The following is a 25,850-nucleotide window of genomic DNA, read 5'->3' on the forward strand; positions in this document are numbered from 1 at the left end:
CAATGTACCCTTTTCTCGCTTATATAGTCAACTACTCCCTCTCAACTGGATCTTTCCTATTGACTTGAAAGCTTACAGTGTTCTCATTTTACATACAAACAACCCACCCTTCCTTGCCTCCATATCCTCCTATAGGTATTGCTGTATTTCTTCTTCTTTATGGCCAGATTTGTGGAATTCATAGCTCTGTCTTCATATCCTTCCATTGCCTCTCTACCATTGCTCTACTTTCATCTCTCCATCAAAACAGCTTTTCCTAAGTTTACAATGACCTTCTCTTGTCAATCCCCTGGTCGTCTTCTGCTTAGTCAGCTTGTTTTTTTTTTTTTTAAGATTTATTCATTTTAGAGAAGGTCTGAGTGTGGGGAATCTCCAGCAGACTCCCCACTGAGCGCAGAGCCCAACGTCGGGCTCCATCTCATGACCCTCAGATCATGACCTGAGCCGAAACTAAGAGTCGGCCACTTAACTGACTGCGCCGCTGAGGCACCCCTTAGTCAACTTTGAAGAGCATTTTAAGAAGTCCTCATTTTGAACAGTAACTCCTCTTAGTTTCTAGGGTACTTACTGTCCTCTTTTTCTTCATATTAACATTTTCAGTTTCCTCTGCCATTAATCAGTTTTTAAATAATTTTACTCTCAAAATATCTCTTCTCTTCTACTCCCTGCTGCCTCCAAAATTAGTCTCATGCCCTTCCCTGGCTTATTATGAGAGGTAGCTTAGCATGACAGGGGACAAGAGTACCTGGGGTTATTTCCCAGTCATGTGACTTAGGCAAATGGCTTTAGCTATCTCACAGTTTCATGATATGTTAAATAAGGATCATTATAATATCTGCCTCATGTAGTTGTTGTAAGGATAAAATGAGTTCATTTATATAAAGTGCTCAATAGTAGATGCCCCTTGAATGCATAGCTGCAGTTATATGTGAATAAAAGCTAAATTTATATACTCTAGATACTTATGTATTCAGTTGTGTATAAGCATCTCCACTTTCAGCTCTAAAAACACATCACACTCAATAATGTCCAAGGTCAAATGCATAGTTATTCTGGTACTTCATCCCCAGAAAAAAATATCTGATCACTTCTAGTGTTTCTTGCATCAATGAGTAGCTCAACCATCCCTCATTTACACAAACCAGAAAAGTAGATTCCCATCTCCAATGATCTCTCTTTTCTCTTTCCAATTTATCACCAATCCCTTTCAATCTGACCTACCAAATTTCTGTTCAAAGTTTCCATTTTTCAATGTTTCCACTTCTCCCACCGCAGGTAGAGATACCACCATCACTCATCTTGAGTACTATAAAAAGAGGTCTCCATGTTTTCACTCATTACCTCCAGTAAATTCTCCACCATGTTGGAAGAATTATAATTGCAGAAGGCTGCCCTGATGATCTCCCCTTTGTTTCAACCCTTTCGTTAGCTTCCCATTACTCTTGGGATAATGACCCAAGTCCTTTGCATGGTCTACCAGTCCTAGCACCTGAGGCTTCTCCAGTCTCTCTCCCATCCTTTCTGTTCCTTGTGCTCCATTCACACCCATCCACTTACAGCTACTTATATATACTTGGCTCTCCCCGACCTGAAACTTTTGGACATGTACTTTCCCATTGCTAGAAAGCTCTTCCCACTCTTGCCCCATTTCCTAATACATTTTTCAGCTCAAACATCACTTCTTCAGGAAAGCTTTCTCTGACCTCCTACTCTACTTCAGATAACTATGTAATAAGCTCCCATAAAGTATATATTATTCTCTTTCAGAGTATGTGCCTCAATTTTTCATTGTGATTTAAAGTTGGAGTGTTCCCAAGACCACCTTTAGGTCCAAGGATTTGTCATAAAGACTCACAAGACTCAAGAAAGCTGGTATACTCAATGGTTATGGTTTATTACAGCAAAAGGACACAGATTAAAATCCACAAAGGGAAAAGATGCATAACTGGAATCCAAGAGAGACCAAGTATGAGTTTCCAGTTGTCCTCTCCCAGTGGAGATACGTACAGTACTTAATTCCATCAGCAATATGTTGTTCTCTCAAGAACATAAGCTGTGTGTTGCCAGCCAGGGAAACTAACTTGAGCCTTGGTGTGCAGAGTTTTTATTGGGGGTTGGTTATATAGGCATGCAGTACCTTATCTACTCAGTCTGCAGCTCCCTGGAGGTCAGATTCATTCAGTATGCTCCAACATTTCAGGCTTACAAAAACAGGTGCTCCCTCACCATAATTCCCACTGTTAATATAAACCCTGTCTGGTGTGGTCCAAGGCATCAGGTGTTCAAAGACACTTATCTGGTAAGATACTCCAAGGAGTCAAAGGTCATGTTTCAGTTGCCAGGCCAAGGACCACTCCTGAAGATTTGGAAAATATGCAGGGTTTGAGAGCCAAGGCCTGCTGCGTTACTCTTTCCTGTACACATTTCTGTAGTGCTATTATTATTTCCCAACAGACTACATGAGAACAAAATTGGTAACTGTTTTTACCCAGCATAGGGCACCAGCTTTATAATGGTTCTTGACTGATTAGAGGTGCTCTGTAACTATTTATTGAATGAATGAAATCTACTTTTTATTGTCTTGATTTCCTTCCCTTCTATACTGTGTTCTATGTCTTTCTGTTCCACTACTTTCTTGTATTTTTTTATTGTGGAGTTTTGTCATGCATTTTATGCCTGAAGTTACTTAGTGCTAATGACTGTTATGAAGTAAGTATCTAAAATATTTACTATACTCGGGGCGCCTGGGTGGCTCAGTCGTTAAGCGTCTGCCTTCGGCTCAGGTCGTGGTCCCAGGGTCCTGGGATCGAGCCCCGCATCGGGCTCCCTGCTCCGCGGGAAGCCTGCTTCTCCCTCTCCCATTCCCCCTGCTTGTATTCCCTCTCTCGCTGTGTCTCTCTCTGTCAAATAAATAAATAAAAAATCTTTAAAAAAAAAAAAATATTTACTATACTCTTCTAGCTCCCAATTATATTTTTATACCTTCACGTATTATACTACCTATATTTTATTTTATTTTATTTTATTTATTTATTTTTTACTTAAAATTTTATTTATTTATTTTGAGAGAGCGCACGAGAGAGCACAAGCAATGGGGAGGGGCAGAGGGAGAGGGAGAAGCAGACACCCCACTGTGCGGGGAGCCTGATGCGGGACTCTATCCCAGGACCCTGGGATCATGCCCTGAGCTGAAGGCAGACGCTTAACCGACTGAGCCACCCAGATGCCCCATACTACCTATATTTTAAACAATTTTTAAAAGGCAAATGTTTTTCACATCTATAAATATATAGTGAAATAAATATAGTCAGTATATTGAGTTGTGTGATACTTCTAGCACCAAAGTGATTTTTTTTATTATGTTCAGTTAGCCAGCATATAGTACGTGATTAGTTTTTGATGTAGTGTTCAACCAATTCATTAGTTGCGTTTTAACACCAGTGCTCATCACCACACGTGCCCTCCTCAATACCCATCACCCTGTTACCCCATCCCTCACCCCCCTCCCTTCTTCAACCCTCAGTTTTATTCCTGGAGTCCAGAGTCTCTCGTGATTTGTCTCCCTACCAAAGTTATTTCTACGAGAGAGAAGTATTGACTCAGCATTTGTCTGAAGAATTTCAGTAACTGAGTCATGCTTCACTTTGAAGACACGGACTATGTAATAAATGTTATTGTGGCTATATCAGAAATAAAGTGAGAAAATCCCCTGGAACAAACGGGTATATCCCTTTTTTCCTCTGTAAGACAGAATAGTGGAAATGTCTTCCTGCAAACCCTCAGCATCTTAACCTTTATTGTGTTCATGACATCTAAATCGTTGATTCTACCTACACTCTTTCCCCGGCCAGGAGACCAAAAGTGGCAGGCCTATTTTTGCCAACGAACTTGAATAAATCTTTCAACATTTCTTGATTGTGGTAGTGTTGGCTTATAACTCAAAGTATAAAATAAGTACCTATGAATCTGTACTAACATGAAAAACGATTGAATAAGTGGGAGAGAGGAGACCATTATCCCCTGCAGAAGAATTCCAAATGATTTATGTTGATATACTGCTCACAGAAAGGTGGGGAGGAACTCCCCACTCCGTAGTTGGGGCTGTGCACAGTGACTTCCTAGCTTCGGGAAGGCACAGTATGGGAAGTGGGTGGGGTTATGGAGCAGAAGTAACTAACGGGATGGTGGAGAAATGTGCTAAATGCTCCCACGGCCAGATGATGAAGGCTCATATCCACAGGTCCGGGCATGTTGATGGTATGCAGCCTTACTGTTACGTGGTAAGGATGGCAGTGACCCTTCACCTCTGTGGTTTTTCTCCCCCAAACCCATAACCCCCGTCAGATGGTAAGGTAAAGGCCAGATCAACTGAAATTGAAGGGCATCTATATAATACCTGAGCAGTATTCAAGATCATAAGAAAGGATGCAAGTCTGAGAAGCCCGTGACCCATGGGCACCTAAGGCCATGTGACAAATGTAATGAGATGTCCTGGATGATACTAGAACAGAAAAAGGATATTATGTGCAAACTGTGGAAATTCAAATAACATGTGGACTTCTGTTAATAATACTGCATCTGTTATTCACTGTGACAAATATGAGACGTTAATAATAGGGAATCCTGGGACTAATGGGGGATTCTGTCCTACCTTTTCCATTTTTTTAATAAATCCAAAACTGTTCTAAAATTTTTTCAAAATTTAAATTTTAATCTGTGATAGTCTTTCTGATTTAATCTCAATGCTATGTTAATGGAACTTGCTTATTATCAGTTTTATTTGTAAGAATTGCCTCTAGTTGATTGGAGCTTAGATTTTTTTAAGGTGATGGTCATAAGGTTGATTTTTCTATCACAGACACAGAAACCATTCTGTCATTGTTTAATTTGGGGGAAATAATTCTGTCCTTTGTGATTACGGATTTCTTACAATTGTTAAAGAAATTTAAGATGTTATGAGTCACAGAGTATATCCAGTTTAGAAGTAACAGGACAAAACCATTCAATTAACTAAATAAATTGGCATTAAAAAAAAAAACACAACAGTATTTTTGAGAGCATGAGTCCAGACAATGTGTCTGTAAGATAGGCTTTACAAACTTAGTTTGATTAATTTTTGTTTTTCTGAGGATATGATTCTTTTCTGTAATTATCATTCTGTTTTTCCTGACAGGCCATCTAGTACCGGCCGCCATAAGCTCCCTGTGAATTGAGTTATTTTCAATAATACTCTGTATTATGAAGGCATTATTTGAGTGGCTGTCCACTGTGATCTCGTTGTTTGGAGCTTTACATAAAACAGGTGGTTCTTCCATCTCGTGAACGTTTCTTATTACCTAGAATTCACCATCCTGTTGTCGGTGGCCTATCATACCTACCCCCTCACAGATGTAGCTCTACCCCTCAGTTCGCCCTTGTCTCTCTGGTTCCCATATACGTCTTGGTCATTTCTCTCTAATGGTCCAAGGTCTCTTGTTTTCAGATTTGATCAGGGCTCCTGCTGTATGGTTATGTGTTTATTTACACTGACTAATTCCCAAAGGGTTTTGCAGCAACTAATATTGTTTGGCTCTGAGATGACCCAGGCAACTCCAACTCTGCTCAGCAGGCACAAGGCTGAAGCTCATAATCAAAGAGCAGATAGATACTCAGCGTGTGACCTGTTTGCTCAGACCTCCTTATCTTTTTTCATTGGGATGATGCTTTGAACGTCACCTATCATATTATGACTAATCTGGGGTACAAGCTTAAGAGTCCAACAGAGCAAGGTGCGGATCTTAACAGATGTTAGCTGTTTCATTTTGAGGAAGTTGCTTAATCTCTGGGGGGTCAGTTTCCTTATCTTTAAAATGAGAATAATAGACTGGCAGAGTTGTCATCAAAGTCAGATTAAAATTTTTCTTTTTTAAAAAATTTTATTCATTTGACAGAGAGAGAGAGAGAACAAGCAGAGAGAGAAGCAGGCTCCCTACTGAACAGAGAGCCCTACCTGGGGCTCGATCCCAGGACCCTGGGATCATGACCTGAACCGAAGGCAGACCCTTAACCAACTGAGCCACCCAGGCGCCCCAGATTTAAATGTTTCTGAAGCTCCTCTAGAATGCCTGATTCTGTCATGGATGCTTAATATATGCTCACTGTCCTCAGTCTGATTCTTCGATTGGGTTTAACTCCCTCACCTTGTCATTAGCCCCTTCTCGCTGGCTCTCGACTGCGGACGGTCGTGTCTCAGCCTCACGTGCTGATTTCCACCTTCACATGTGTTTCTAGTCACTGTGTGGTGTGAGCAGACTTGTCAACTTTTGTGCCCTGCTTTAATCGTTTTTCAAACTCTATAGGATGTCATTTGGATAATCCTCACTAGTGTAAACATGTCATTAGAAGTGTTCTGTTTTCTTCCTTGCAGTTTGATCTATGTTGTTTTCATAATAACATGAAGAGTGGTGCAGACCGAAGAGTGGGATCTGCCCTGGATTTGTATTGGGTGTGTTTGGGGTCAGGTAGGAGAGGGGAGAGAGAAGGAAGACTACAGACAGAGTAATGGAGTCTGGAGCCCCGACTGCCTGGATTTGTATCCTGCCCCACCCCCAAACCCCATCTATTAGCTGTGTGGCCTTGGTCAGGTTACTTACCCTCTCTGTTATTGCTGGTTCCTCATCTATATAACGGAGATAAGTTATATCTAACTCATAAGTTTCCTAGTGAGGATTAAATGTGGAGCACTCACAGAAGTGCCTAGTATGTATTAAGTAATAATTAAGTGTTCAGTATTATTAGAATTATTCTTTTCCCAAAGTTTCAAAACATTTACTGCATCAGGTAAATCTTACTGATAGATCTGGCTTGTTTCAGCCTCAGTAACTTCAAACTAATAAGATTGTCTTTATCTTTTTAGTATACCCATATAAATAAATTTATTCTCTCAAAGTAGTCACACTGAGAAATGCTACACTCATGTCAGTATGTCAACATTAAAAAATTATTTTAAAATTGTCTTTGTGTTCTGCAAAAATTATTTTTTTGAATATCCTCATTAATAGCAAATCTTTGTTTTTTAGAGTATCAAAAATGAAAGCCAACTTCATGAAATTTAAGCAAATGATCTATGTTGACAATCTTTCTATATATTTATGTAATTTCAGGTACTTCCATAATTACATGAATTATGTAACTTTATAGTTTTAATAAAATATATACACATAATATCCATCTACATATAAAATGTGTGTATACTTGAGAGGGAGAGTGTCAAGAACCAGCGTTCAATGTAAACGGAATCGTTTTCATGAACAAGTCAAACATTCAGCCATGGTTAACTTTAATAAAAATCATGCAGAATGTGTCTCACTTTCCAGAATATTTTTAATTGAATTTTTTCCTTAACGAATGAAGTCTATGTAAACCATGCATTCAGGCAAATGGTGGAACACATAAACATCTCTTGTCTTTCTGATTCTGGTGCTCTTTTCTTCCCTTTCATATTTGTACATTCCTGTGGACACCATGACGTTGTAGCCCTGATCTTGGACGAGCTATAGCAAAGACGGTCGGCTGCAGGGGAACCATGCTCCAGTGAGATGCTCGGTCTCACTGAAGGTCTTGGGCATATGCCTGCTTTCTCTATTGCTTTTGCAGCCAGTGAGATATCTGTATGCCTTTGGCATCCTCATCATGGCCATTTTATTATCTTAAAGCCTCCTCTAAAAGTCTGCCTCACCACTTGAATGGATATGTGGTCATCTGTGCTAATTTCAGCTTAGAGTCTCTATTGGTGACAATAAGCTAACGTTTCCAACATTTGTTCATATCAAATGCCATTAGGCACTTTATTATGTAACAGTTTGCTACCTACGGATATTTTGCAAACAAGTAGAAAGCATCAGTCCACGTCCCCAGCGTGGCCTGTGTCTGGATTACACGTGCTTGGCATGGCCCTGGCTTCTCATTCCGGCTCCCTAGTGTGCTGCATGATCCTTGCTATGTAAGCCCAGGGTCTTGAGAACTCTTTTGCTGACTCCCTAACAGTGATCTGGGGCTGAGGCTAGAACAGGGAAGGGGCTGGCACAGAGAAAAGCGAGGCCCAAGCTGGGCTCTGGCTCTGTTTCCAGAAAAATCAAGCCCACTTTTCTCATTTTTAATTCTTGGATCTAAGAGAAACATAGCAGGGTCTTATAACCTACTTAGCGAAAAGATCAACTATTGTGCTCTGTGAGGTTAATGTTAGGTGGTTTTGATGCATCTTAGAACCTCCAGGTGAGATCTCCAGGTGAGCTGGTTTTCTGTCAATTTGCTATCAGCCTCTCCCTTCTCACTAAGAGAATAACTAAGAATGTGGATCGTATTCCCATTGTGAGAACTGCTGATTGACATTGAGCAACTCCGTTGTCATGGCTGTAGTTTAAAAAATGTGAAAGAAACTGGATCTTTTCAACCTAAAGGTTCTCTCTGTATAGTTAATTAAAGACATTTTAAGAAGACATTTGGATTATGGAAAAGTGATGATATCACATTATGACATTTATTTCATTCCTTACCCCAAGAATCATAGTAATTGGCTCAGCTATTCGAAACCATTATTTTATCAGAGGGTAAAGATTGCAGGACCCCCAGTCTGGCTTGCCTGATTTTCCTAATTAGCATATCTTTTTAAAAACAGCTGTGGCCACAAGGAATTTTTGATCTGTCCATGTGCTGTTCACTTGTTTTTTTTTTTTTTTTAAAGATTTTATTTATTTGCGAGAGAGAGAATGAGAGACAGAGAGCATGAGAGGGAGGAGGGTCAGAGGGAGAAGCAGACTCCCCGCCGAGCAGGGAGCCCGATGCGGGACTTGATCCCGGGACTCCAGGACCATGACCTGAGCCGAAGGCAGTCGCTTAACCAACTGAGCCACCCAGGCGCCCCTGTTCACTTGTTTTGAAACCATTTAATGTAGAAGTCTGTAGGAAACTTTATCCAAGGGTTAATATTTTTTTAATGCCCTTGTATTAAGGAACAGATTCTAGAAATTTAATTAAAATCCCATGTAAACATTCAGTGTTCAAATGCTGTGCAGCTCGGGTACATATTGTTGAGGTTCTTACTTTGCATCAGAAGAAGCTAGGGTTGGAAAACAGTTTACTGCTCACCCACAGGGTCATATAGCAAATAAATACCTCCTGGCAAAATGCATACTGCAACCTAGAGCTTTTTTTTTTTTTTTTTAAGATTTTATTTATTTATTTGACAGAGAAAACAAGCACAAGCAAGGGGAGCGGCAGAGGGAGAGGGAGAAGCAGACTCCCTGCTGAGCAGGGAGCCCAATGTGGGGCTCTATCCCAGGACCCTGGGATTATGACCTGAGCTGAAGGCAGACGCTTAACCGACTGAGCCACCCAGGTGCCCCACAACCTAGAGCTTTTGATTTCCAGTCCCAGTATTCTCTCTGCTAGGCAAAGCTGTTTTACATAATCAGAGGCATTTCCTTCAAAGCAGTGCTGTTGTGATATAGAAAAAACAGCAGGTGTACTCATTGTCTTCTAGGGATGTGTGCCTTCCCTGGGGGTGCTATCTTCCCATGGAAGAGATCTCTATATTTATAAATACATTCCTGTTTCCTTCAAGGGTGGTTCACTACTTTGCCTTGCCTTTGTGTGTTTCATTCATACCATAGGATCTTATATGTGGCAACCCCAAAAAACATAAAAGGTCAAGTAATCATACAAAGTCCCTATCCAGTGATGGCGACAATGTGATTTAGGTGGAACATGTATGTAGGAAGGCACAGGGGAGCCCAGTGAGTCACCAGTGTGATGTATCTACTAAGAAAGCAAAGGCAGGTTATGCTGTGCTCATCGAGATCTGATCTCCTAAAAGGAGAAAGGGATGGTACCATTTACATGGTGTGTACACACCCTGGGCCTTTGTGTTCTGTTCCGTGTGACACATCCTTCAGAGAGCTACCAATAAACTAGAATGAATTCATAGGCTGAGAAATGAGATGTTGAAGGGAGTAGCAGTCCCACCACAGTGGCTAAAGAAACTGCACCTATTCCTTGGAGAGAAGGAAAATCTGATTCCCTCTAATATTTGAAGGACCATCATATGGAGAATGTTCAAGACTGGAGCTCCCAAACTTCTCAATTGAGAGCCAGGAAACAAGGTACAGCGAAGCTTCCCCCTTTTGGCTCAGGGCTTTTAAATAATCAGGCTATGGCGTTTGGAAGATGGGACGACCTGTCTCCCTTCCAGGGGACCACATTTTCAGTCACTGGAGGTGCTCCCTGGGAGCCTGGCTGGTTGCGTGGCGGAGATGTTTTAAAGGGCAGCATTCACAATTCAAATTTGCACTTGGACCAGATGACCTTTACGGTGCTTTCCAGCACCTGGGGCTTTATGATTCTATTTCTCTTAAGCACCAAAGCTGGGTATGTGTCACATTGTTTGAACCCAACACTGAGAATGGACAGGAGCGTGGTTTGGAATGTTGGTGGTGCTTACATCTATTTTGTGTTTGAATTTCTGGAAGCGGTCTTTGTCTTTGAGGCAGTTTGGTCCCTGACCTTCTGTAACATTTGGAGCCCAGCCACACTGTCTTTGTTTACTGTAAAGAGCATGGAAAAACTGACTTCCTCACCATGCTCTGCGAAGTCTAAGGTCAAACCACTCACAGGTGAACAAACACAGGCCTTCCACCTTAAAATTGCCACTTGGCCCCTGGAAAATGGAGCAGGGTAATGATACTGGGTAACAAAAAGAGGGGAAATCAGGGCTCTACGAGCAGCCAGCAGTTAGTCACTGTCAGTCCGCTTTGTTGAAGCGCTCATCTTCACTCAGCATCCATCCATTTGGGGGAAATTAGAAAACCCGGCATGGCATTTTCCGTCCTCGGGCTGCTGACTAAGGAAGCCTGGAGACCCTTCCTCTCTCTTCATCATCAGCACTCCCATCATTGATATTTCCCAGGATTGCAAAGTTAAAGCATAGCATTCTCAGTCACTTTTGGAGCTTATGAGTAACACCAGTCAGATATTCATATCATCCAAGCTGCTTTTTAAAATTTTATCTTATGGGAAGACCTCAAAGTAGCCTGGTTGGGTTGATTTCCTCTCAAGAAGGCATATACTTTTCTTTCTTTCTTTTTTTTTTTTTTTTAACTAACCTCTGCTATTCCTTTTTTTTTTTTCTTAAAGATTTTATTTATTTATTTGACAGAGAGACACAGCGAAAGAGGGAACACAAGCAGGGGGAGTGGGAGAGGGAGAAGCAGGCTTCCCACCGAGCAGGGAGCCCGATGCTGGGCTCGATCCCAGGACCCTGGGAACATGACCTGAGCCAAAGGCAGACTTAATGACTGAGCCACTCAGGCGCCCCATAACCTCTGCTATTCTTTACTGTCTTCCAAAGCAGTAGGTCCCCTTCATCAAAGGATGGGAAGTGGCTTCCAGGGTAAGGCTATTGTAGACTCTTGAAGGGCCTAGAATGTGTCTCATTTATTTACACTCTCCTGCGCATTACACACCATCTCACGTTAGCAGATCCACATAACACACATGTGCAAGTGCCACTGAATCAGTGACCTTGTCACATAGTCCCCATTGACTCAAAATCACTGATTTGCAAGGTCCAAGTTTTTTTTTTTAATATTTAGACATTAATAACTAGAACTGACCTAAAGCAGTAGAAATAAAAATACATCCACCATCAATTCACTTTTTTTTTCTTTCTTTTTTTTTTCCTTCAAGAAAGCAGGAATAAATTAGGCTTTGGATGTAACTTTTTTTTTTTTTTTTTGGTCTCTCGTGTAAGCAGGCTCTTGAAATGCCCTAGTTCTATCCAACATTGCTCTTGAACTGCACTTAGAGATGATATACTATCCTTTTACTAAAATATATCTGGGTATTAAAAGCCCAATTCTTTACTGCTGATGAGAAAGATTATTAGCACTTTTTTTTCCCCAGCTATAATAGGAGGCAATAACACCCTTTTTTACTTCCAGAGCCAGAGGCAGCATGTCATATTAACCTCCATTAACTGCCTAAGAAATGAGGTGCGTTTGTTAATTTAGTATTCTGGTTAACTAAGATTGTATGAGAAAGCTGATAAACTTCCCTTTGTTTTGATTTTTTTTTCCCTTTGCCACAAATAAAAAAAATAAAAGAATGGTAAAATCTGCAAGTGCAGCATCTGGATTAGGGGCTAGAGGTGGAGGAGGTGGATCTGCAGCCGGTGGGCATAGATTGGAGTGGCCAGAGGGGGACAGAGTGAGCACCCCCTCATCTAAGGAGGCTCGAAAAGTAGATCCAAGGAGTGTGGTGGGAGAACCTGTCTTCAAAAATCTGGGCCAACGGTGGAATGAGAAAATAAAGTCCGCTTCTCTGTATATAATTTCCTGATGGACATTTCCCCTTGGATGTCCTATGCAGCACTAAGTTCTATGTAGAGTTTTTCCTTATATGTAGCATCGCTTCTCATTTTCCCATTTCTACCTCCATGACTTTCCTTTTCTCATTCATCATTTTTTAAAAATGCATCAAGCACGGAGCTAGCTACTGGGGAAAGAGAGAGTAAGGACACAACTCCTAAGCACCAGGAATTGCTTGCTTTCTTTATCCAGGCTTAAAAAAAAGTATAGTCAACTTTGCTACCATCATTCTCCATGAATCCATCTCAGTTTTTCTTCTGCCATTGCCAGAGTTCAGGCACCGTCCCCTATAGTCAGACTATTGCAGGAACCTCTTCATTATTCTCTTTCTCTCCAAGCTCCCTCCTCCCTCTGGATCTTAGCTGTGACTACCAGACTCCGTATCCTGCAGTTTTGTTGTTCCCTTGGCTTGTTCTCAACACAGTCCCACTTCTGCAAAACTAATAGCCCACCTGAACCAAATGGATCCTCAAATGGATCACGCACCCTCAGGTTTAGTTATGTCTTCTCACTCTGCTGGTTCCCCTCCCATGGTGTGGCCAGCTCTGATACCGTCCAGCAAGATGGTTAAGAATGTGCTCAGTGGCCAAAATGACCACTCACTCGTCATGCCGTCTTGGACAACTTCTTTTCCCTCTCTTTGGTGTTTCTGTGCTATGTCCTTGCAAAAAGCAATACTTCCCTTCTAGGATCGTGAAGATTAAGTGGGCTCAGGTACACAAAATGATCAGAGGAGAACGCGGCATATAATAAGTGCTAGCATTTTCAGTACTGTGCTTGCTGTTTTGTTTTGTTTTTTTTTTAAAGATTTTATTTATTTATTTAAGACAGAATGAGAGAGAGAGAGCACATGAGAGGGGGGAGGGTCAGAGGGTGAAGCAGGCTCCCTGCGGAGCAGGGAGCCCAATGCGGGACTCGATCCAGGGACTCCAGGATCATGACCTGAGCCGAAGGCAGTCACTTAACCAACTGAGCCACCCAGGCGCCCTGTTTTTTTTTTTAATGACCCAAACCTCACCCCTTTTCCCCAGACAGACATCTCCTAGCTCACTGCAAATCTCAGGGTTCCCTGGGGACCTTTCCTGGCATCTAGATAGAAGTCATGCCTCCTCAGCTCTTCTCTGACATACTTATCGGATGCTCATTTAGCAGGCAGACTTAACACCTATTTATTTTTTTTATGAGAAATAAAACTCGAAGAGAGAGCTAGCAGTTCAAGATAGTACATGGCTAGTGCCAATAGAATATGTCCCATGGGTTCCATAGATGAGACCTTCTCGGAGGGCGGGGACAGTGGCCCATGTGTGTTTTCCTTACAATGCTTTATGCCTCGTTATTAACAGTAAGCCCAAATCATTATGCTTTTCCTGATTCAATGGATGGTGTATTCAGATGCTCAGGAATAGATTAATTTGTATAGTGTACAGTCATAACAGGGTGTCTTCAGTGGTAGCCGATGAACGTGATCGAGTAAGAGCCGTCCTCAGTTGTGGGCAGAGAGTTGTCCAGACCATCTGGACAGGGGTTCTGGACATCACGAATGTGGTGGTTTAGCAGGATTCCTTTGGTGGCAGGTCGCTAAATGGTCTGGAACACGAAGAGGAAGACCAGAGAGAAAACCGGAGGTTGAGCCCATGAGTGCCTGAGCTTAGACTCTTGAGATGGGGAACAGAGAGGAAATCTTAAATTCACGGGAGGGTTTGTAAGGAAGGAATCCACAGGACGTGGGAGTTCTTAGAGGATGGTGGCAAGGAAAGAGTGTAAAAGTGGCTGCTTGCTTTCTTCCCTGCTAACTTCGGACTATCCAGGTTGAAAGGAGGTTGTCTTCAAAGGAAAAAAGGATGTGCGTAGTTACTAGACTGTGAGCCCATGAAGGCAAGGACCATGCCCATCTGGCTCATGCCAGGATTCTCGGTGTTTAGAACAGTCCCTGGCTCCGTCACACAATCGGAGGCTGAGAAGTGCAGCTCCAATGAATTCATGGCCTCCTCCCTTGCTATCTACACCATTGAAGAAGCCATGTTATTATAGATCCTCTTGCCGCCTGTTTAACAATTCTCTCGTTCTGGTTAGCCGGCATGATCTGTTTTTCTAAAAAGACCTACTTCTCACATCATGGGCACGCTGTCCCAAAAAGGCAACTTACTTCCTAAGTAAGGGAATCTACAAGACCCTGAGGCCATCTCCTCCCTACACACCTTATTGTAACTATTAAAGCATACCTGGCCTTGCAGCACCTCTGCAGAGAGGTGCTCCAGAAAGCAATTGTTTGCTCTCATCCTGCCGAGAAGTAGCAATATCCGTGTGGCTTAAGGGCTCTAGCTGCAGCCACGAACGGCGTTAGAAAAATATCACCACCATTTGCCATCATGAATGCCAAACTGCAAATCAGAGGCATGTCAATTCAATGAAGCAGAAACATTTCATTCATTTTTAATGATTACTTGTGGGAGAACTTTATTGTTCTGTGTTTGTGTGCCTTTAAATAAGAAATTGCAATTTTTGAAAACGGTGAAAACCGTCTCATCTCTTCTCCCTACAAAGGGACAGGCTTTTCCCACTTGGGTGAAGATTTGCCTGCGCCACTCGCTGAAGAACGGGAGCGGTCTTGGCAAGCATCTTATTAGTCTAAAAATAAATTATTCAGAATGCAGGTTCAGATACAGATCGCAGGGAGAGATAATAGAATTGGTTTTCCAAGCCTGATCATGCTATGAAGACATGGTGTGTGCTTTTCAGGAATCCACTTAAGTGGAATCAGCTTTGACTAATGCAAACTAGAAATAATATTGCTGCCATCCAGCTAGTGTCTGCGGAACAGCATCCTCAGAATGTCTTCGAGCATCCGTGGTCTCTTTCGTCTGTGTAAGTGTGCATATGGGAAAGTCTACAGGCACTCACAAGCATTTCTTCAGAGATGCATTCTTCTCATTGTTCTTGTAAGGAAATTTCTTCGTGGCAGCGCCGAGAGGGGCACGTCTCACTTGAGACCTGTCTCCCTCCCACCCCCCCGCCTGGGTGAAATAGTTGACCACATGGGCAGCCGACTCCAGTTGTCATGTGGCTTTCTCATGTGATGCTGGGGCTGTCGCACTTTGGAGCAGAGCCTTTGTGACTCGGCACTCATGGACAGTAGCGTTCAGGGACAGGAGAGATTTTGGAGGGGGCGGGGCAGCCAATAAACCGAGAAACCTCAGAAATAAAAGTCGCATGAAGTACCCTGATCTTTGTATTCCTTTTTATTTTTTATTTTTTGAAATTTGATTTTAACTCTTGCCTTTTTTTTCCCTATGGTTTGTGTCTGTTTTTTTTTTTTTTTCTTTTCTACCCTCGCAGGCGCCAAGCTGCGCTGTTTTGTGTTTCTTTCTTTTTTGTCTTTTCTTTTCTTTTTTTTTTTTATTCTGAAGCCAGACCGTCTCTCCTCACAGCTCCAGGGCTGCATCGCTGTGGGCACGCCAAGCTTCCCGGGTTACCTGAGCTGCTCCTGCGGCGTCCCCCGCATCGGCTTCGCCAGGGTGCACCGGAACCCCGAGTCGCGGTCTGCGCCGTGCCGAAGAAGGACCTGCTCCGGAGCTCTGGCCGGGGCCCCTCGCAGCTGCAAGAGGGTGACGCCGCAGAAGACCTGGGGTGGGACGGATAGAGAGGACCAAGGACCGGGGACGGGGAGTTAGGAGTCCACCCTGTGCCCGCCGGTCGTCCGCGGGACGAGGGCAGCAACGGCCCCTGCCGCGGGCACCCAGCTTGGGCTGCTCCCAGCGATTAGTCTGGGGGGGGGGTGGAGAGAACCAAGCCGAGATGTGGTGGCATTTTACCTGAGTGGAGCTGAAGATGGATAAACCAGGTATCTGCTCTATCTGCCTGGCGAGGCAGAGTTGGAGAAAGGCAGAGTGAGGGGAGCGCATGAAAAGCAAGAGGAGGTGCTGAATGCCGCTTGATTGCCTGCCGCTTGGTCTGCATTCCCATTCTGGGGAGGATGGCATAATTTATAACCCAGGACATGGATGGAGGAACTGTAAATTGTAGTCTGGATGTCCCCGGTGCTGTCACGGAAGAAACTGATGGGCTAGGTGACTGTACCATGTCCCCAGAGAAAGGAGCAGCCTTGCAGCATGGATTTAAATGCATGTGCATGCATGTAGGGACACGAAAAAGAAAGATTTCTGACCATTTTACACAGGAAGTCTGTCACTTTGTTGGATCGGGCTTGATTGCAGCTTGTATTTTCAGCTTCAGCTCAACACCCATTTCCTGACTAGCTAGAGCATGGCCAAAGCAGCTGCATGCAGAATTTTCTTGTTAATGTGAAAGCAAGACCCCTCAGCTTTAACTCCTTGAAGTTCTGAGTGCTCTGTGCTTTGCTAGGACTGATTGTGGGGTTTTGTTTTCTTCTTCTTCTACAAATCCCTGTAAACACAGCTGTATTCAGTATGGTGAAAAATTCTATTCTGTAAATAGAAATCTGATCGATTTAATCAAAATAAATGTATCCCAGATGACTTTGAGACCAGCTGGCTACCACAGGCTTCAGATGCTAAGTGTTCAATAGAGATGAATGCAGTGTTCTATTTACATGTTTTAGAATTCCAGGATCAGCTTTTAATTAAAAAAAAGTTCTTTCTAAGGAAGAGAGGTGGTCCTACCAGCGGGACTTCCGGGCATGGATTGGGGAGTCTGTGGTGTTGCATTCTGAGGGGCGCATGACCTGTGGCAAAGTACGGCCATAGTCAGTGTAGAGAAAGCGTGCATCTAACTTACTGTGTGGAGAGGCGAGTGCCCTCGGAATAGCCTCTGCTGAGGTTGGGGGAGGCGCTTGAGGCTGACTTTGGACTCAGATGAGTGACTGGGGTGCTCCAACCCCAGCTCCGTCGAGTCAGCTCAAACCTGGGGAGGAGGAGCTTTCCCAGTTGTCATGGGGAGCTTTCTGAGACGCCTGTCTGGCCCTTCCACTGTTTGTTACTATTTCTACAAAGGCAGTTCTGTGTGTTGGATTATGTTTGGCCAGCTGTTGATGCATTCCTGCGGGCGGGGTTGGGTGGGGATCTCATTACTGTACTTCCAAACTGTAGATCCGAGTGCACAGAGTGTAGGGAGGGAATGGAAAGAAAGCAAGAAAGCAAGCTGGAGAATCTGATCACTCTTACCGCTTTCTCCAGATAGTCCACGAGTGAATCCAGAAAGGCTTACAGTGGCAAGAAGGAAAGAGGGAATAACGGGGCAGAAGGAGGCGGGGGGGTAGGGGGGGCTGTAGAATGAAACTGAGCAAGCACATAAGAGAGAAGAACAGACTTAGAACTTCAAAGCTGCATAGACAAGCAGAATGTCAGCAGCTTGTAATTAGCGGCTCATGGTTGCGTCAGTGACTGGATCTCTCCAAGAATAACTATGTGATGTGTGCCACAAAGTGAAGAAGATAGTCATAACTAAGTTATCAAACCCGGTTCAAACAAGGGCAAATGGATTAAGAAATTTTCTCTGTTTGTAAATCAAATACTGATGGATTACACTTTTAAGACTTGGTGAATTCTGCATAATTGAAGGCTGAATTCTCAATTTGTCACGGGGTATATACGTTCATGAAATGAAATTATGAACCCTTAAAGATTCAGATTAATCGTGCAAACAGAACATCAGGGCAGTCCCTGTTGGTTCAAGGTACTTCCCCCAGACAGTGCCTGCCTGTCCAATTCTGCATCCACACGTAATTTTTGTTGGCTGATTTTTGTGCATTCAAATGGAGAGGAGTCAGAAGTTACATTCCAGTACATATGGTCAGTTACCTTCTACAATTCCCACGTTAGAGTTCAAAAAACTCCTGTGGGGTTCTGATTTCTGTGGCTAGCCCCAATTTCAGCCTGGAAGGAGCCTGGGCTGTCTTGAAGGCAAACAGCAGTCTGTTCGTAACCCCGCGGGAAGTCAGGGCACCCTGGTGGCTGAGATTTGAAGGCCACATTCACTCCCCCGCCCCCCTCCCCAGTCTCCTGTGCTTGGAGATTTTGTTGGGAGCAAGAGCCCCCACAAAGAACATGGTGGGAAGAGCTGATTGGTCGGTAGGCTGAGGATGTTTACTCTTGTTTTCGGTTTTTCTCCACAGCCTTCATTTTGTATTTGTATTTGTGTTAACGCCACACAATTACTCCTGACCTGCTTTGTTTCTCTGCCCGAAGAGAAGTCAATTTCAGTTCGGCCCCGTGCATTTGGCTTCCTGGGTAATATGCGTATATGTACTGCATTACCCGTGTATGCATTTCCCTTTTTAATGTGAATTAGGGAAAATTGTAGGCAGGGAAGGCTGTGTATATTAAATCAATCGCTTTTTGAATCACATGTAATATAATTTAAATATACTTACATTGAGGTTGCCAATGCTGACATTGTCTGAGCCCTTTTAATTTACATCTTCCATTTAGTCAAGGAGCGGAACCCGCCAGATCAGAATAGCGTATTCTGTGCACCCAACAGGGTGGAAGACATGATTTTGTTTGTGTTAGTTCCAACAGCTGGTCATTAATGCGGTCCCCATTTCTAGAGTGAAGTGCTAGTGAACATGAATGCCTGCCTGATTAATGCTGCCCCTCGGAGGGTCCTTCACCCCAGCAGCCACGCTCACAGCAGAATAATGTAGCATGATGTGATTGCACTCTAACAGGGTAGTATGTCATTGTGTCACCAAGCAATTGAGGTTATTACGGGGCAGGGCAGACAGACGGGACAGTGGGGTTACTAGACCGTAGCATTTTTAGAAATACAGGCCTGACCTACTTAGAGTTATTCTCTCTGGCTGGCAGCTGCATGGCACATAAAGTCTCCTGATAGGCTGAGGCTGTTGCTAGGGGGAATTAGCATGAATTTTTTTCCACACACAGACTCAGTGACTGAATGATAAAAGCTGACTGGAATTAAAGAGATTTGGTTTAGTATTATACAGATTTATCTGCCTCGTTTTTCTTTCTCAAGTGCAGAGAAAGGCTGCAAAATACAGATTTTTGTTTCCATTTGTACTTTGACCTTCTGGTTCTCCCCTCCAAGAGGCAGGAGGGGAGGAGAAGCGGGACAGTTACGAAATTTTGGTTCAGCTCTTACTGTTGGGGTCATTGAAACGACGTTACAAATTGCAAGATATTTAAGCTTAAAGACTGCTGGGAATGACTAACAGAAGGTTAGATTATTTTTCCTCTTCTGTGCACTAAGCTGTTTTGAAGTTGGGCATGCATCTTTCATGTACTGTATATTTAAACTCTTTCCCTTTTGGGCTTGAACAAAACATTTATATAAATTCTTTTCTATCCAAACAGATTGAAGCTTGCAATCTCTGGCTTGTTTAAAATAAGATAGTAAGGATTCCAGATTTAGACGGGAAAAAATATATATACCCTTTTTTATTACAATTTTTTTTTTTCTGGGCTATTTTGGGTTTGGTTCATTTTTCAAAAGCCAGCCTGATGTTTATGCTCATGGATAAAACTTAACTGCTCCCACCCCACCCCCTTTGCCTCACAATGTACAGAAAGACCTAGGTTTTTCTCCAGAAGAAAGAGTATGTGCAGCATTTATCTGGAGATTGTTTTTCCTTGTTGCTGACATAAGCACTGCATGTAGGGAGCTCACATAATCTATTTTATAAGATGACCCATTTTTTTTTTTTTTTCCTACTCCTGCATTCTCCAAGTGCCTGTGTGTTTGTGATTTTTAATAGATCTTTTAAGGTAAACTGAAAGTCCATTAGGAGAAAAAGAAAAGCAATGAATGTCTAATCAAGAATACTTTGATTTTTCTTGTTCTTAATTATATACTATCTGGGCTTAAATTGTAGTGTCCCTCTGTTACCTTTTACTGCTGAAAGTAGTTATTATCCTGCCTTTTTGATTTGGAATTAATTTTTGTAAGAACATGCTGTGAGATCACAAGTAAATAAGAAGCTTGGCTACATAAGGGAGAGGAATAATGTAGATTCATATGAACTTGTACCATTGGATTTCTTCCACATGAAAAAAGGCGAGAAGATATAGATGTGGATTTTGCTTTTCATTTAGGTTTTTGGAAATATTCATAACTATTTAGATATGTGTTTTTAAACGGTGATTTCTACCTACACCAGAGACCAGTCAAAACAGAACAAAAAAAATGCTCTAATGGTGTCAGGGTCAAGAAATCCATCAATCTTCTTCTTTTATAAACCCAGCAATATTTACATTTCAGCATATAAATATGGCTTATCAAGCTAAAGTAGAGTGTATTTTCTGATGACTGATATTTCATACCCTTACCAGCTTGGAGAAATCCCCCAAATAACGTTTATTTGTACAGGTTTTCAACCACACTAACAATCTTTCTTAACTGAATAAAATGTCAATTTATATTTGTAGAATAAAAGATTAACTCGGCATGCTGCTCTTTCTAAAATGAAGCAATTTCATTTATTTTAGCAGGCATTTGAATTCTATGGTACCGTCTTTGCTTAGGTCAATGGACAATCATTTAAGTTCAAAGTTACAGAAATAAAATGCCATTGTAAAAACGCTTAATTAAGGCAAAATGTTAGCATAAGTTCATTAACATTTGTTAAGGACAGATGCCTAATTTGTGTGTTAAGCACAGCCTGTGTCCAGCCAGGTACCCAGTCAAATCGAATATTTATCGTTTGATTAATAATAAATTGATCACACTGAAATTGTTTGTGTGAATCTTATTTGTTTGGTAAGGTTGTTAAGAATTTTTCATTGCTATGACTTTCCTCCATTACCAGAGAGGTAAATATCAGGTGGGTCAGAAGCAAAAACAAGCCTATTTTAAGTGTCATTTGTGCTGCTTTAGCTACAGTCAAGCTTAATTTCCATAGTCAAGCCTAACTCTGATCATGTATGTCCATAGTATTAACTTCATCCACCACCATTGATCAAAAAGCTAAAGGAGCGATCACACTCAATCATTTCGTCAATCACTTCTTCACTAGGTAAGTATTTACTTTCTGCTCACATAGGAGGCTGGCTTCTCCACTTACAAGGTTCAGTGTGGACCAATGAGTTTCGGGGATGTTGGGTAAGAAGAAAAAGGAACATAGCAGTTGGTTGTTGTGGGGCACCAAATCCAGTTAGAACTTGGCCGAAACCATTTCCTTTACTGAGTTCTGACACCTAATGTTATGTAATCCTTATAACTTAGGGCAGCGCTGGTGATGACAGTACTGGGTGCTTGGAGATGATCAGTTCTCCTAACCTCATGAACAAGCTCCCTCTCTCCTGAACCGTCTGAACACTTTATAATATCAGACAGCTAACAGGAAGCCAGGATGTGTCTACTGTGAAATCACGAAAGCATAATGTAACCCAGAGATTTTCAACTTCGTTATTTAAACAGTAGTATGTCAAATTCCTTTAAGTACCCAAACTAAACATTACCTGGACCCACATGAGTCACTGTAAATGGTTTGGTTTGGTTTTCTCCCCCTTACTGTCTACCTTCTTCCACTCCTTGAAGTGTGACTAGGTTACCCCCATGTGTGGCCACCCCTGAGTTTCCCAAGTAAAGGCCTAAACAAACCATATTCATGTTTTTCATGATCACCACTGTAAAAAACCAAAGTTAGACTTGTCCAACTTCCTCAGGGTGACACCTTCCAGGCTTCCTTTTCCCCAAGTTCCTACTTTATTAGAGCAGTCATTACATGGTCCATTGTTTGTTTCTCCACGAGTCTCCAACCCGTTCTTCATCTACATGCCAGGTGCGTGGAAGTTGCTTCACAAATATTAGTTGATTAACAAATGAATAAATGAATGAATTAATGGGAATGCAGAAGACAAACTGTAGAGAATAATGAAGTCTTCTAGCTGCAGACTTCTCAGGGTAGGGCACAGCAAACCTCTTTATAAGGAGACAGACAGCCACTACTCAACTTAGCTGGGTAGAGGGAGAAAGCAGCCATAGACAGTATGTAACGGAATGCGTGTGGCATGTTTTTCAATAAAACTTTATTTATAAAAACAAGCCATGGGCCAGATCTGGTCTTTGGAGTATAGTTTGCTGAACCCTGGTGTAATTTTTACCTACGATATTTTGAGGATGTGATTACGTAGGACATGTACACTGAAGATCAAGATACCAAAGAATTCCAAACAATTCAAAAAAATTAAGACAAAGGGGCAAATATTTTTTGAGATGAGAACTCACTGCTAGTCCACCAAATTTTATTCCCTTGGCGATAACACAAAACAGTTTATTTTAAAGATCAAAGATGAGAGCAAGGATTGTTGTTTTTTCTTAAAATATAATGCTATTATAATCCGATACCTAAGAAAGAAGAATGGAAGATTGTTACTTCCCCAAATTATCCTTCTTTTGCTTCTTACCCAGGGACAGGAGGAGGAGGCCCTACCTCTGTTTGTTCAAAGAGCTGCCCCAATAATCAAAAGGTGCAAAATGGTAAATCTGGAAGCATTGCCAATGCATCTTGTTATTGTTTACAGATTCTTTTGATCAATTTAAAGCTGCATTATTTCAGTGACCTAAGTCAGGTCTTTGCTTTTTCCACCTCAGTCCCTTTTCCATTACATAGTATCTAACCTGCACTATTAGAAGTTCTGCCCTCTGCGTTTTCACCTTTTCTCTTGCTACATTGGAGTTTTCTCTCTTTCCTTCTCCGTTAGATGGCAGAATTCCTTGACCTTGATCTGTGGCATTATGGCCGTTAAGTGGGTGCGTGTATTGTCTAGGAGCTCAAGCCTGGGTGTTAGGCGTCTGCGCTGAAACCTCACTCAGGCCCCTGTACACAGGTGACCTGTGTGTGCATAACTTCCTTATGCTTGAAAACTTTGTCCGCTCTTAAAACAAGGAAATGAGAGTACCTACCGCACAGGAGTTCTGTGAGGGTGAAGTGAGATCAGGAACCCAAAACGCTCCTGGCACCGTGTGGATATTGAGTAAAATTAGAGTGGTGCTGTGGCTTCTGCTATGGCTTTGTTGTTGGGAGTCATTCTCCGGACAAAGAAGTGTGTGGCTCGCATGAGGCTTTGAGATCTTGGTGGCAAGGTTGCGGGTAACTCTCCTCAATGTGAGGAGTCACCTATTTCTTTCTTGTGGGGAGCCAGGCAGCAGAAGTCCTGAAGCCAAGAGCTGAGGAGACACAGAAGCTCAGAACGGTTCTGGAGGTATCCAAAAAACTGTCGAGGAATTGTGTGCTTGGCTGTGTCAGCCTCTTTTCTTCTTCTTCTTTTTAAATTGGTTGTGGGCATGTTTTAGCATATTTTCTCCTAGGAATGTCCTAGAGGTACAGTAGGGTTTTTTTTTTTTTTTTTGTCTGTTTAGAGTTAGGCCAAAGACCTATGCAGTGCAAAACTGCTCTTCTACTCTAAAGCTGCAATTTTCTTTGTTGAAAATTATGCTCAAGGCTTATCTCCTCCACAAAATTTATCCTGATTAAACAGCTTAGAAGCAACCCATGTCCACAAAGGTTCCTCAGTCTTTAGTTGATTTTGTGTCAAACTGTTAAGAGCATTTGTTATTCATCATTGCCTGGCTAACTTTCCTGTCCCTTGCTGGCCTCCCTTAAGTAATTATGTTCCCCTGGACACTTTTTCTGGCCTTCACATGTGGCCTAGGTTATCCTCTTGGGTGAGCACCCCGAGGTCCCCAAGCAAACCACTTATTAAACCATTATTCCTGCTTTTCATCTCTCTGATCACCCCCATTAACTGTGAGAACCCCAAGGCAGGAGAACCGTGTGTGTCTTTAATATGATATTCCAGTCACCTCATGGTAGAGTGATGGGCACATGCTAAGTGCTCAGAAAATATTTGGGAAGCAAATGACTGTCAGAAGCTTTTCCATTCCATATATTATACTGATTCAGATTAAATGAGTCACTTGGAATTTTACCACAGTGATAGGAGTAAGTACATATTAATAGTGAAATACATGAGTTAATCTCTCTCATTGTCCTAGAACATCACCAAAAAAATGAAGGGTCCTCTCTGTACAGTTACGGAATTAGTAAATGAGAAAATGTAAACATTGTTGAAACTTCTGTGATCAGAAACAACTAACTAGACATTTTTATTTAGACATAGTGGAGATGGGAAACCAATTTTTTATAGTAGCAAAAATAGCAATTGTTATAAGGCAAGCATTTTGTACAAAAGAATGATCATTCCTCTTTTGTGGCGATTTCATAAAACATGTATCTTATTCCAGGAGTGAGGCATGTTCTGAGTTCTAACAAACCATTGAGAAGCTTATTAAATGAAAAGTGTTCAGGAAACATCAATGGAATTTGATATTTTGACTTGTCTTTTTATTTTTCTTTAATAAAAAAAAATCCTTTAGTTCTCTATCTGCCCAGAAAAATGTTACTTTGATGCTTTTAAGGACCCTTTCCTAACCCACGGACTTAAAGTATATTAATAACAAGAGGTGTCGAACCAGGAGGTGTGGGGTGTAACTGAATATATCTCGTCTCCCTGAGGATTTCCCCTTGTTGCTGCTAGTGGCCACAAATGGCCATGTACCCCAGGAGAAGTGAATACAACAGCATGGAAGTGAGAGCCTTTTTGTGTTTCCTGCCAATTATTAGGTGTGATTGAATATTTTGAAAGAAGCCAGTACATAAGAATTGGCGTTTGGCTGGTTCCTTATAGAAGTGGTCTTTCCTCTCCTGTTTTCCTTTCAAATGCATTTGATATCTGACATTGGATTCTGCCTACCCCTCTTGTTATCAAAGGCAGACATCAACCTTACAAAGGATGCTCAGTAGATCTGGGGTAGATGACTTTGGGTTTACTATATATTTTTTCCTTCTCTACCCACTATGGGTTTATGTTTTTCCTTGTTCTGTTATAAGGACACCTTTACTTCATCTTTTTTCCAGGACCATAGGAATCAAAGTTCATACCACAAACCAACTTTGGCTTAGGTTTCTAGTTTTAAGAATGAGGGATGCCAGCCTTGTTTCCCAAGAATGACCACTGGCACATTTAATTAATGGTATTTTCAGAATGAAAGGCATAACAGAATTTGTCATTTTTCAATTTTAATAAGGAAATCTCTTTACATTTTTTTACTGGATAAATATAGAATTTTGCATTTCACGTTGTTTCAACAGAAAACACATCAGTAGCAGGAGTAATGTTTGGCAATCATTAATCTTTATAAAATCTGAGGACTCTTAATTAAGGCATTAAGGAAGCTTGGTGCACCTGGGTGGCTCAGTCGGTTAAGCGGCCACCTTCAGCTCAGGTCATGATCCCAGGGTCCTGGGATTGAGCCCCGCATCGGGCTCCTTGCTCAGCGGGGAGCCTGCTTCTCCCTCTCCCTCTGCCTGCCATTCCCCCTGCTTGTGCTTGCTCTCCCCCCTCCCCCCATTGTGTCAAATAAATAAATAAAATCTTTTAAAAAAAAGCATTAAGGAAGCTCTAATTTTTTTTCTTTTTTAGGGAACACGTATACATATAGAAAGAGTCT

General features: G+C 42.0%; 1 long non-coding RNA gene across 6 annotated transcripts in view; it reads left to right on the forward strand.

The window, feature by feature from the left end:
• Positions 1 to 25,566, forward strand: part of LOC116645021 — a 256,157-nt gene extending 230,591 nt beyond the window's left edge. For all 6 annotated transcript variants that reach the window (XR_004301868.1, XR_004301869.1, XR_004301867.1 and 3 more), the window contains one exon: positions 15,830 to 25,566. This is a non-coding gene — a long non-coding RNA (uncharacterized LOC116645021). The remainder of the gene's footprint in view (positions 1 to 15,829) is intronic.
• The last annotated feature ends 284 nt before the right edge of the window (positions 25,567 to 25,850 follow it).

The sequence above is a fragment of the Phoca vitulina genome, unplaced genomic scaffold (assembly GCF_004348235.1).
Source record: "Phoca vitulina isolate PV1807 unplaced genomic scaffold, GSC_HSeal_1.0 scaffold31, whole genome shotgun sequence".
NCBI lineage: Eukaryota > Metazoa > Chordata > Mammalia > Carnivora > Phocidae > Phoca > Phoca vitulina.